The sequence below is a fragment of the Dipodomys merriami genome, unplaced genomic scaffold (genome assembly GCF_024711535.1).
Source record: "Dipodomys merriami isolate MVZ:Mamm:240054 unplaced genomic scaffold, mDipMer1.0.p SCAF_21, whole genome shotgun sequence".
In the NCBI taxonomy this organism is placed as follows: domain Eukaryota; kingdom Metazoa; phylum Chordata; class Mammalia; order Rodentia; family Heteromyidae; genus Dipodomys; species Dipodomys merriami.
The window spans coordinates 19,030,253-19,042,973 of NW_027203493.1; the positions used below are offsets into that span (position 1 = coordinate 19,030,253).

Below are 12,721 nucleotides of genomic sequence, written 5' to 3' on the forward strand. Positions count from 1 at the left end.
GATAAAAAATACAGAGTCATTGAATATCCAAATTTGTCTCATTGACCTACTAACAGTAAGATGCTACTTAATAGTTAAGTGGGAAATCTTTAATCATATTTTCCATTAATTCAGATCAACATTGATCAGAGATGTCTTTACATAATGTAATTTTGGTTTCCTGTTTTAGATATCCTAAAACTATGGATCATCTGCATTTGTTCTGAGACATGCTTTAGATTGTTTTTCTGGAAACCCTGTGACTACTCTAAAAGTTGAATGTATTTTAGAACATACCTATGGTAAGTGAGCTTTTATCCTCCTTTTTCTTCCATCAATTTCATGTTCAAATGACTGTGTTAATGCTGCTCCCTGCTGGACACAATATAATTTTGTAAAATTGGCACTTAATAGATGAGCTAAGTACTACTTAGATGTACCCGTTGAAGAGGGAAATCCTTGGCTACAAGCACACATGCACATACACACAAAGACAGTATGCAATAAAAGCAACTGTATTTTTATATCAGTGCCCTACTGTTGCCAACATGTTGATAATTTAGAACTTTGTGAGTGTGAAGATAATCTTTTTTGCCAAATTTCATTATCTCTTTCCAGTTCATTGGAATCTAATAGTAATAATAGCAACCATACAATGAAGGATACTATAAGTAGTAAGACTTTTAGGATTTCCTAAATTGAATTCTTTTTGTAATGTACATTGCAATGATAATGTGTCTTGTAATAATTTACATTTCCTACTCTTATTTTTCAAAAGGCAATATTGGAAATGATTACAATGTTGCATCTATTTGTACTGGGCAACCTGTGTTGCAATATACATATTTATATATTACATATTATATATGTTATATTGTGTATTTCAGTGTAATTTTTGTTTTTTAGCTGTATTGGTAACTCAGAAATCATGTTGTCTAGTATACATAGTGCCCTGTACTTAAAAAGAGTGATGTTGAGTTAGACTTCAAATGTGTTATGTGTGACTGACCTGTGAGGGACTCTCATATATACACACAGTGCTCCCCAAATAGATTACAAAAATGTGCATCATCTTACTTCAAGCTGAGATATTTGATATTTCAGTCTTTGGACAGCAGCCTGAGGAAAATTGCTGTCTAGATATATTTTACTTTTTTTTTTTTCTGCTGGTCATGAGGCCTGAACTCTGGGCTCTTCAGCTCAAGGCTAGCGTTCTACCACTTCAGCCTCAGCACCACTTCTGGCTTTTTCTGCTTATGTGGTGCTGCAAAATCGAACCCAGGGCCTCATGCGTGCAAGGCAAGCACTCTACCTCTGAGCCACCTAAGATTACATTTTTCTGAAAAAAAGAAAAAGTATCAAGCAGTATATCAGTGTCAAACAGAAACAAGATCAGTATCAAAGATAGCAACCATATCAAGATCAATATTAAAAGTATCAAGAGTAACAAAGATCAAGCAGGATAACTGATTTTATATTCTTTAAAGTCATTTATTTGTCATTGCAAAAACCTGTGTAATCTACTTTTAATTAATACTGAGTGGAATTAGGCACAGTAACTTACTTTTTTATTAAAATATTGCAATAAAATTAGAAATATAGACCAAAAAATTATACTAGAGAAATACTTTCAACAAGAAGATATTACTATTATTTAAGAAATTTATCAATTTAAACTTTATATTAAAAAACCAACGTGATACATCATGATATAGAAACATGTATATAACATAGCAAATAATTATATAATAATTATGTACCATATGTCCATGTAACCAAGAATACTATTGACATCCAAGAAACCTTTGATAATAACATCTCTCCCTCTTCCCTGTCTCCTTTCTTTACCTCCCTCTCTCCATCCCTCCTTCTATTTCTCTATCCCTTACTCCTCTCTCTCTGCTTCTCTCCTGCTTTCCTTTCTCCAACTCTCCTCTTCCTCTCCTCTCTTTTGTAATGGATTTTCCCATTTTCCAAGCTAGTCTCAAACCCCTGGACTTAAGTCCAGCTCAGCTTCCCAGTCCTGAAAATATAGGTGTGTACTACCCAATCCAGTTTAGTTCCTTTTATAGATTACCAATATTCTACCTTTTGCAGTAAATATTTATATAACCTGCATGTGATTTTGTAATTTTTATAAATATTCTTAAGGGATATATTTATATTTTGCTTTTTTAATCTTTATGAAATTTGATGTATTTTTTCTTTTGTTCAATATTGTACTTTTTAGGAGTCATATTCAGTTTCATGACATTGAAATAAACATTCTTTAAAAGTTACCCTGGTTTATAGGCTAGCAAGGTGGCTCAGTGGTAGAGTGCTTGCCTTGCATTCATGAGGCCCTGGGTTCAATTCCTCAGCACCACATAAGCAGAAAAAGCCAGAAGTGGTGCTGTGGCTTAAGTGGTAGAGCACTAGCCTTGAGCTGAAGAGCTGAGGGAGAGTGTCCAGGCCCAGAGTTCAGGCCCCACGACCGACACACACACACACACACACACACACACACACACACACACACACACACACACACACACACACACACACACACACACACACACACACACACACACACACACACACACACACACACACACACACACACACACACACACACACACACACACACACACACACACACACACACACACACACACACACACACACACACAATTATCCTGGTTTTATATCACTTTTTAATCTGTCAGATGACAAGTGATTTATTTTTTGCTTAGAAAATATTACACTTAAAATCACATAATTAGATAATTACAGCAATTTAAGTAACTGAGAAATTTAACAACAAAAAGTGTATGTTGGAAAAGATTTATTTTTTGTAGGTTTTGAGTATATGGTAACGTGACATACTTTGAGATAGTTTAACGTGGACTACATATAAATATAATGTAGTTTTAGATATGGGACCTAATGAAATAACCATTTCTTTCATTTTATTTGCATACTCATTCTATTTACTAACAATGCCATGCTCCTTTACTCTACTTATGAAGAAACTAAGGAAGGCTAGAGAGATTGATTCACTTAACAAGGATATTTAGCAAGTTAGAGCTAGAAACCAGAACAACCTGTCTCCGTGGCAGTCATAAAATAAACAAAATGAAAGCAGAGTTCTTAAGTGTGTCCAGTCATTTATTTGGATATTTGCCAAGATAGCTTTCAGAAATTATCAAATATTCTTTTGGCTACTAACCAAGGACTGGCTTAGCACAAGCCCCTAAAATGATAATGAACCTCATCACATTGATCTTCCAAAAGGCAACTGTTGTATATGCTCATGTGAAGTGAGACACTTTAGCTTGAGTATTTAGTTTATGTATTGGTTATAAAGTGGCATATTCCTCATTTGTTATTTTTCTTTGTAACTGATCCTACTGTTTCGTGGTCCAAATGTTTTTTATCACTATTTTTCTACAATATAAAATTTATATTCTGTTTTCTTAAACTAGAATTTTAGTATTTTTTCATAAATAGTTCATTGTTGTCATTGTGAACGTGAATTATCATACAGAACTAAAATAAAGTTATTTCCTCACAGTTATGCTGAGTTAGAATGTTTTTTCCCTTAGTCCTAGAGAGGTAAACGTATCTTGGGTGCTATTTGTGATTTTTTTCCCCTTGTTTGTTTTGTTTGGTCTTTTCTAGGCAGTTTTTGCCTTTGTTGTCAGTGAGTCCTATTAACTTCTATTTCAAATCAAACAGTTGCTTGACATTATACATTACTTAGAGGAGAGTTTAAGTCCAATTTTATCTTATCTATTAATTAAGGGCATAAGAATGTATAGTAACTTTTTAGAGTTTACCTTGAGGTTTTTAGCTGGTCTGGACAGCAGACTATAGTCCGCAGAGATAGCACAAATGACTATTGCTCATCTATTTATGAGCCTCCACTATGCATTTGAAATTTTGATTGCTAAAGTAGCTATGAAAGCACTTAACTAAATGCTGTGATTTAAGTGTGCAATCCTAGCTAACTAGAAGGTAGAGATATGGAGACTGATGTTCAAGACTAGACCTGGTAAAAAAATTCTCCAGTTCCTATCTCAACCAACAACAAGCTGGGATTAGTGGCATGTGTCACCATTCCCAGCTCTAGGGAAAGTGTAAATAGGATGGAGTCCTATGTCTGGGCATAAACAAAAAGGCTTTATTTGAAAAATACTGAACCAAAAAGGGCTGGGACTTGTGACACAAGTGGTAGAGTGCTTGCTTAACAAGTAGAAGGGCCCTGGTTTCAAACCTTCCATAAAAAGAGAAGAAATTGAGAAAGTAAGAAAATGGAAATAAGGAAGGAAGGAAGGAAGAGAGAAAGAAAGAAGGAAAGAAAGAGAAAGAAAGAAAGAAAGGAAGAAAGAAAGGAAGAAAGAAAGAAAGAAAGAAAGAAAGAAAGAAAGAAAGAAAGAAAGAAAGAAAGAAAGAAGTAAGTACGGAGGGAAAACAGCCCTCAGTTTTCTAGTTTATATTTACATGTCATTTCCTAAATTTCTTATGACATGAATTTTGACCACTTTAAAAAATATTTATGGTTTTGTGTACAACACTATCTTTTATATGCAGAAGAATACTCAGGTTTAAGTGACTAGCTTAGTTTTTTACATACTAAATACACCCCTGAAACTAGTATCCATAAATGTTAAAGAACATTATTGGCATTTAAGATATCGCCATGTTCTTGCTTCTCCTTCCACAAGGATATGTACTACCTTGATTTTTAATAGTGAAGACTAGCTTTACTGTGTGTGTGTGTATGTGTTGTATTTGTTATATTTATATATAGACATATACATATGCACACAAGTGTATGTACACTATTGTGTGTATGTGTATATATACACACATGAAGTGCTACATAACCTACAGTATAGTTTATTTTTTCTAAAATCCCTTTCAACAAAATGTTTTGAGTATTACCAGATTCGTGTAGGTTGTTAAACTTTATTTTTCATTGCTGCATTCTAGTGTGTGAACACATCAAGCATTAATCTATATTAATAGAGATTTGAGTAGTTTCCATATAAGTCTTCTACTCTAGTATGTATTTATTGGGTGTGTTCTTTTGTGGTGTGTCTAAGTAAAATGACTTGATCTTGGACTCAGTGGTAGAGTGCTTGCCTTGCATTCATGAGGCCCTGGGTTCGATTCCTCAGCACCACATAAGCACAAAAATCTGGAATTGGCTCTGTGGCTCAAGTAGTAGAGCGCTAGTCTTGAGCTGAAGAGCTGAGGGACATGCCCAGGCCCAGAACTCAAGCCCCACGACTGAAAAAAAAAAATGACTTGATCTCAAATATGTTTGTGTCAGCTTTGATGAATAATGCCAGTTTTCTAAAGTAGTTATGCCAGTTGACAGTTACAGTATGTAAGAACTGTTTTTGCACCACACATTCATTAGTGTTTGTTTTTTTTCTCCTTGTCTTTTTCATTTTGCATACTCTAGTGGGTATTATATATTAAACCATTATGGCTTTAATTTATAGTTCTCTGATAATTAATGAAGGTGAGCATTTTCTCCTGTGCATTCTGGCTGTTTGGTTGATACTCTTGTGACGTGCCTGTGTCCGTATTTTACACATTTTTCTGTTGGGCAGTCTTTTTGTTTGATCTGTAGAAATTCTTTGTATAGTCAGAATATGAATCTTTAAATATAGATATTATAACAGTTTCTCATATTTTTTCTTTTTACTTTTTTATTCATCCTGTGAGGATAGAAGTTTATTATTTTAAGTTGGTCTAGTTTATCGTTTGCTTATTGTTTTTTCTTGTTAAGAAATGTTTATTCTAAGGCTGTTTTATATTCTAAGTTTTCCTTTCCAAGTATTTTTTTTTGCTGATTATTTGATTCTTTATTTATTTAAAGATTGAGTGTCACTATGTAGTCCAGACTGATCTCAAATGCACAATCATCCTATCTCTGCTCTGTCTTTTGGGTGCTAAGAATACAAGCTTTCGTCACTCTGATAAAATGTTTTACCTTTTGACTATTTTACCTTTTGACTACTCAATCGCAAGAGCTTTTGGAACTCAAGCTATATCTAGAGACAGAGTAAAAGGAGATAGAATTATATCTACCATGAATATGTACTTTCTATTAAGAAAAAAATGTATTTATTCATATTTGTCTCATGTGAATCTTTAAGGTATATTATTTTGTGTGTCAGTTTGTCCTTAATGAGAATCTGCTAAATAGTTCTGAGAGGAATTTCTGGTTGGGAAAATAAATGTACTAGTTTTGGGGTTTTTTCAACACTGTAATATTCATAAGTATTTTTGTCTATGAAACACACAGTTTTTGAAGTTTTCACAGACACAGTCCTAACTATATCACTTGGGAATAGTCCATTCTGATAAATTGTATATTATATAATATACAATTTGTTCATTGAAAGAAAATTAGGCTTTAACTTTTTGTCACCACAGCAGTATAGCATTGGCTCTCATACTTAAAATTTATTTTATAAGCTTTTTGTAAGTTGTTTTAAGTAGGATTTCTTTTGATTTCCCCTTGTGCCCAGGTAATAAATATTTATGCATTTTAAACAACTTTTTATACTTTTTAAAGCAATTACTCTTTTTTCCTAGGAATATTAACTATATGTTCTGGTTAAACACTTAGTCTATAAAAAACAGGTTTTAAATACTCAGTGTTTTAGTTTCATCTTTCAGTAATGTATATTATTGAGTTTACATCTAGTATATTATAGTTTTATATTGTATTTATAAGAGCGTAATTGCCTTTTTAAAATTAAATTAAAGAAAGGTGCTTGTATTTGACTCTCCACTAAGCATTTAGATATTTTTCACTTATCAAGTACATATTTCTACTTTGAAGCATCAAATTAACTATTATTTTATCCCAGCTTTTATTTTAATTCATGCATTTAAAAACTGATATTCAGATAAAAGATAGTTTCAAAATAAATTCACTATATTATTTATGAGTGGAACAACACATTAGCATTGGGTTCACAATAGATCATATCGCTTTTATTCCATCTTACAAGCTTAGCAGCACAAACAGAATAATCAACATATTATTTGGCTGTCATCTGCTGAACAGAAACCAGAGATCACAAGGAGGTTTTCCCTAGCTGTGGTGATGGCCTTTTTGTTCCAAGCCCCCATCTGGGAGGGCCATGGTGTGTTATCATATGGAACGCGGGGTTTTCTGTAATCTGCTTAGCTGCACTGAAGTTTGAATCTTCATTCCATGTTTGTGTAATTTATAATTTTAATGAGACCACGGCTCTTGTGGGCTTTGAAATATATTAAAAGCTCTTTGTGCATATGCTTTTGTTCTTGCTTAATAGGCTCAGTGTATTTAAAACTGATGAATTTTTATTCATGAATTTGGATGTCTGGAGATTAACTTACTGAATATCATTGCACTCATCTACTGATAGTCACAAAGTTTTTTTGTAATTATTATTTTGTTTTTCTGTGTGTGTGTGTGTGTGTGTGTGTGTGTGTGTGTGTGTGTGTGTGTGTATGTTGTGTGTGTGTGTAAATGTCTGGTACTTGCAAGTCAATGAAGAATGAACATATAATTTTAAAAGAGTAGAAAAAAAGGTGGTATGACTAGGCAGTAATTTATTTAAATTTATCTATCCCATCATGGATACTCAAATTTCACTTGTAATCTTAACATTTTAGAAAAGGATTATAAAAGGATAATTATGAAAAAGGTACTTTTATATAACCTTATTTTTTTAAATTAAAATTGTATCTGAATGTATAACAAGTATGAATGTATTTTAGTTGTATCAGTTATCAGAATTCATTCTAGATGATTTCTTGAATTAAATTAAGTACATGTAACATTATTTTAAATTAGTTTTTAGTTTTATTTGTGTAAAGCCATTTTTATTAAAGACCGTTAGAAAAGCTTATTGATGGATGTGGTGAAAAGACCTATGGAAAAGCAGCTTACTAATAATTTATAAAATTATTCCTTATTTTAATATTCCAAAATATTCTTACTGCTAAAAAACCTCTGTAGTTAATACTTCAATACACTTAAAATTTTTAAATGTAAGCAATTTACATAGCACCATAGGAAAGAAATAGGGCCCTTTTTAAACCCAGACATGTTTATTGAAGTTGCTGTATCTGTAGCACTCAGGTGTAACACACAGAAATTGTCCAGGAGGACAATAAAAATTTAAACTTAAATTTACTGGAATGGAGCTTTTTTTTTTTAATCACTATAGTACATCATTCTTTTTTGGTATGTGATAGTAATTTGGAAGCTCTTCTATTCTCATTGTACTATTCTTAAGCTGAACTATTTTTAAAAAGTCAAAATTGTCAGAATCTTCTAATGTCTTTACTATCAGATTTAATACAGGAATGCTTATTCTTCATAACCCTTGTCGTTGGTACTTGTATTATTTAGCTTACAATTTCATTTACCTCACAAACATACTATTTCACATATGTAACTCTATAGCAGTGCCGCACAATGGAAATGTAATGTGAATTACTTTTTTTAAAGCCAGTTATAGCTCAAATGTTATCTTTTTAACATGTATCAGTATGAAATTATTACTAAAATATTCAACTCTCATTCTTTATATTATCTTCACAAGTCTAGTGTGTATTTTATGCTCACAGTGAATCTCAGTTTGAACTAGTCATATTTCAATTAGTCAGAACCTAACAGTGGTTTTAATGTGTACTTTCCCGGACTTGTAAACTCCATAAAGTCTTAAGCAACCATAACAAGATCTGTGACTGAAACATGTATTGTCTTGCATTTCTCATTTTTTAAAAATCATATTGTACTCCTAGTAACCAAAGAAAACTCACATGCTATGTAAGTGAACTTGCTTAGTGCATTTTTGTAGCTCCGTCACTGATACCATTGGTTTTTGACTCTCTCTCTCTCTCTCGTTCTCTCTCTCTCTCTCTCTCGTTCTCTCTCTCTCTTTCTCTCTCTCTCTCTCTCTCTCTCTCTCTCTCTCTCTATATATATATATATATATATATATTACACAAAATAAAGATTATTTCATCTGACTTCCAAGTACCTATCAGACACTGCAGATATGCTTGAAGTTAGTGGGTTGATGATTAGATAGTGGCTGGTATAATAGATGTAGATTTTTTTTCAGAAATTTGAGCAAATAAAGCTTGTCAAATATGCCTCATTTTTAGTACACTGAGGAGTTTAGTTTTACAAGAACCTTATAGCAAGGTTTGGTATGTTTTTTAAAAACTAAAGCTGAGAATTCTTAAAGTCATTAGAATTTTTGAACAGGTATTTGTGCAAATGTATATGAAACTTTTTTGTTTAACTTTGCTAATAGCTAGTATTGCTCTAGGTGAAGAAAATTATAAAAGGAACAAAAATAATTAAATATATCTAGAATTTATTACATTTAAAATACTCTGTATACTTTGTTACTTCACTGAAATATTAAAAAAAACATAGGCATGATAAAATCTTGAATTAGAACTGTGAGTTTTGAAGTATGGTTATAAAATAATTAAATTTATATTAAATACTGCAGGTATTCCCTTCCCTCCTTTTATTTTATTTTTTTAAAGAATAACCACAGAACTTGTCATGTGTAAATGACCTTTGCTGGAATATGATTTAGAGAAAACTGCCTACCCAAGAGATCTGAGATTTTTATGCTTTCTAAATTTTTAGAGATGATCTAATTTTCATGCCATCTACCTTTTCATGTAGGTATTAGTGCCTGTTGTAATCTTTGATTCAGTTAATTTTTATTGACTGGTCCTTTTGACTTCTTCATTTAAAATGTTGTCACCAATTGTTAAACTCCTCTTTAAACAATACCTAGAGTTTCTTAGAGATGATAAATCCATCCATTGATTTCCTAATTTTATTATGTACACAGTCAATTGTAATCCAAGATTACAGCAAACAAGATGTTAATTTCTAGACATAATCTATGTACATTTCAATTACAGAGCATGATTGTTACAGAAGCACAGAATAAAAAGGAATAACATTTGTGCTATCCTCACAGGAGCTGTCAATAAAACATGTAATAGGGGATTTAGGAATCTGGAAATGGCCAACTAATTTATGTGAATCTATTTTATTTCAGCTAGAAAGACCAAGCTTTTTTTCGTCTGCGCTGCATATTGCACAGCACAGGCTGTCTATACAAAACCAGGCGGCTGCATATGGATAGTCCCTTGATATCATTCACTTGCTGTGTAATCTTATTATGCAAAGTTCTAATCTTCACCTAGAATGAATGCCTCTGGGTCAGAATATAGTCATATCAGGGTTTTTGAGGTCATGTTTTGTGATCCTTAGCTTATTCTTCTAAGTAGAGCTGGGATTTAAAGGGTATTCCCTAGACACTAGCGGAGATAGACAGCAGAACCTGCTGCCTTTTTGGAAGACAAGACCAACATGAGGTCCCTGGTAGGATTAAACTTGATTTGTAGCTGTAGGATTTTTTAACAGATGTATTATTGGACAGGGAATAGGGGGCCACCAGCACAGCAAAATTGAATCATGACTGGCATTCTCAGGGAGTTTGCTGCCTGCTAAAACAGCAGCTGCATGTGGATTTGACTTCTTTCAGGTGAAGCGACTTCCAGTCATTTGGAAAGGATGGGATGAAAAGGAACCTCGGTGATAATTTTGATGTCTGCAAGATTTAGTACCAGTGTAATGGGATTATCGGTAACACCTTCACTGCAGAAAAAGCCACCTGGCGCTGTAACTGGCAGCAACTGAGAACTAATCCTTTCCCATCTCTTGGATGTCATTCATGAAGCTCAAAGCGATTTCTGCCCTGCTAACTGTGATTAATTTTATAAACAACAACAAAAAAATCAGGTGATCAAGGCAAAGAATATACTAATTATTATTTATAATATATAACCTTATTCTAAGCTACGTAGTTTATGAATTATGAGACATGTGCAAACTAAACTATTTTTCAATATTTATTAGATTGTTCAAATAGAAAAGGTGATTAATGGTCTCACTTTTTTTCTAGTTGACAGATAAAGTGTTTGCTATTGGTAAAGATGCAGATTTGATTTTACATATAAATATAAATACTATTATGTTCTCTTAGATATAAGACAATTGTTGAAGTGTTCAAAATTTCTGTAAGTATAGGAAGCTGAAATTATTTGTTTGTCATATATTTTACCTACTTTTGGTTTCTTCAGTTGCTTCTGCTGAACCCTTTTTGCTTCATAAAACACTTAGCAACATAAAAATCTATTGACAGAATATTTTGATAATTAAGGCAATGTTAGCTTAAACTGCTGATCAAAGGGCTCTTTGTGAAAAGATATGACCTTTACATCAAATCTAATGATAGTAATTCCTAATACTTCATGATTTATTTGTAAAAACCAGTGATCCTCAATCAAGTTGTTTTTCCAGAACACGTTAGTTTAAGAAAAATATTATTTTCTTTAGAATAACTGCATTAGTTATTTTAGCATTTTGTTTCATCCTAAAACTTTATCAAGTACTTTGTTTAGAGGTGTTAATTATTTTAATATTCTTCTCTTACACGATCCAGAATAAACCAGAGAAAATGAAGTGAAATTATCCCATCAGTCACCCAAACAGTATGCAACATAACTGCCAAGGCTAGAAAAGATAATTAGTGTTGTCAGTGTTATGATCCTAGAGTACTTAATTTAAAAATATTCATAGAACTTGATTTTATATTATGGTGCTTTTAGATTTAGTAATCATGTATTAAAATACATTATAAAGCCTCAGTCTGAATGTTTTAAAACTTTAAAACTTTTAACTGAATGTAGTTCACCAAAATATTTTTATAAAATTGTAGGAATAAAATGTAATCATCTGGATTTACATCATATACTAATGTACCCCTGATATCTGTTTATATATAGGACCCTGTATTCACTATATAAAGCCTTCATTAAAAAATCAGCAAGCAGAATATAATAAAGTATAGTAGAGCTATTTTTTTATTCCCATCAGATCTTTCTAGTAAACTTGTTATTCTTAAGGGTTTGGTTTAACTAGTTCTAAGCTATTGTAGTACAAAATGTATTTTCTTCATTTTTGCTACATTTTAAATGAATCAGCTTAACAATATTTCTACTAGATATTGTTGAATTAATTTATAAAGGATTTATTTAGCCTTTCATATTTTTACTATTTAAAAAGTAAATAAAATATTTGATCATTACTGAATGTTGTATTTTTATCATGATGAAATAAATGGATGGAAATCTTTTTCTTAGCCTCATGATTGTAATTATTTGTATTTCAAGTCTAAAATATTTGTTACTGCATAATTTCAATTTTTCCTAGCCAGATAGTTTATTGTTGTAGGATAACTTTCTAGAGTAATTAGTGATGGCATATAATTGTTTATCAAGCACCTTTCCTTTCAAAGCAAAATTAGTCCAGAAGCTTTTATTAAACATCCTCAGTGTTTATACTTTTTATTTATCTATTAAAAGTGGCTTCTGAGAGTCAGTGTTTTCCTTCATGTTAGGTATCATTCTTAATTTTTGTAAAATGCATTGTTATTTCTTTTAGCAACTCCCAAATAAACCCTTTAATTAAATTCAAAATAAATATGTAAGGTCTTCTCAATGATGTATATACTTTTCCTATGGATGTAGGTTCTTTGAATTGAATGTTTTGTGGCTAACTTGGAAGAAATTTGACTCATCTTACAATGGTAGAGACTAATTTTCAGAACAAATGATTACAATGATGCCAAAAAGAGTTGAGGTA

At 32.0% G+C, this 12,721-nt stretch overlaps 1 protein-coding gene across 4 annotated transcripts in view; it reads left to right on the plus strand.

Moving 5' to 3' along the window:
* The window catches only part of Immp1l (inner mitochondrial membrane peptidase subunit 1), a 65,839-nt gene that overhangs the window by 21,098 nt on the left and 32,020 nt on the right, over positions 1 to 12,721 (plus strand). For 3 of the 4 annotated variants that reach the window (XM_070032665.1, XM_070032662.1, XM_070032663.1), the window contains exon 2: positions 170 to 281. The gene's annotated coding sequence lies outside the window, so the exon portion shown is untranslated. Of the gene's footprint in view, positions 1 to 169; positions 282 to 10,559; positions 10,817 to 12,721 lie in introns of all 4 variants that reach the window. The other variant, XM_070032664.1, reaches the window with a different exon arrangement.